The sequence below is a fragment of the Scatophagus argus genome, chromosome 23 (genome assembly GCF_020382885.2).
Source record: "Scatophagus argus isolate fScaArg1 chromosome 23, fScaArg1.pri, whole genome shotgun sequence".
Lineage (NCBI taxonomy): Eukaryota > Metazoa > Chordata > Actinopteri > Scatophagidae > Scatophagus > Scatophagus argus.
Genome location: NC_058515.1, coordinates 1,759,009 through 1,759,756, shown reverse-complemented (window position 1 = coordinate 1,759,756; position 748 = coordinate 1,759,009).

Below are 748 nucleotides of genomic sequence, written 5' to 3'. Positions count from 1 at the left end.
TGCCACACTAAATTGCTTGTCACACTTTAAGCCACACTGTGGTGTTAACCATAGACCCTCTAACTAACAAACATGCAAGATCAGTAGTTACACTCTATATGTGTGATTAAATTATTAAGGGGAGAGAATTGATTACCATGTACATCCAGAGTTGGGTATACAAGGATGTTGGTCTTTTTTTAAATCAGTGAACAGCTAAGCAGGGGAAGTAAAGGGATCACACATTTAATTTCCTAATTGCAATGTAACTGCAGCAGCAGTTTTCCTTGCTGTACCGCTTCCCTAAAACCAGTAAGTGGCCAAACCAAGCCACAACGTTGCCACTACAAAGAGTTGTTCCAGAAAAGGGACAGGTTACCTGAATTGACATTGACCTGACCAATATACCAGATATCAGTGCTCTGTGGACTGTGAAATGCAACCACACATTGACTGTTCTACTGTCAATTGCCAATATCAGAGCCTGTACATACTCTTTGTTCATGTATTAACATTACTGAGTTGCGTTGTTCTTTTGATAATTACTTAAACATAATATGGTAAAATTTAGATGAACTGGTCATATTACGCCATATTCTGTTATTTATTTCGACTTTTTTCACACAGTGAATTTTAATTTAAGCACTCATTGTCCAGCTCGTGGCTTGGGGAAATTTAGCAACACATCAACCACGTCTTCCCTGCTGTCTTGACCACATGTGTTCTCGCGAGAGTGGCCGTCTGTACTATGTTTACAGGCAGTATTTAT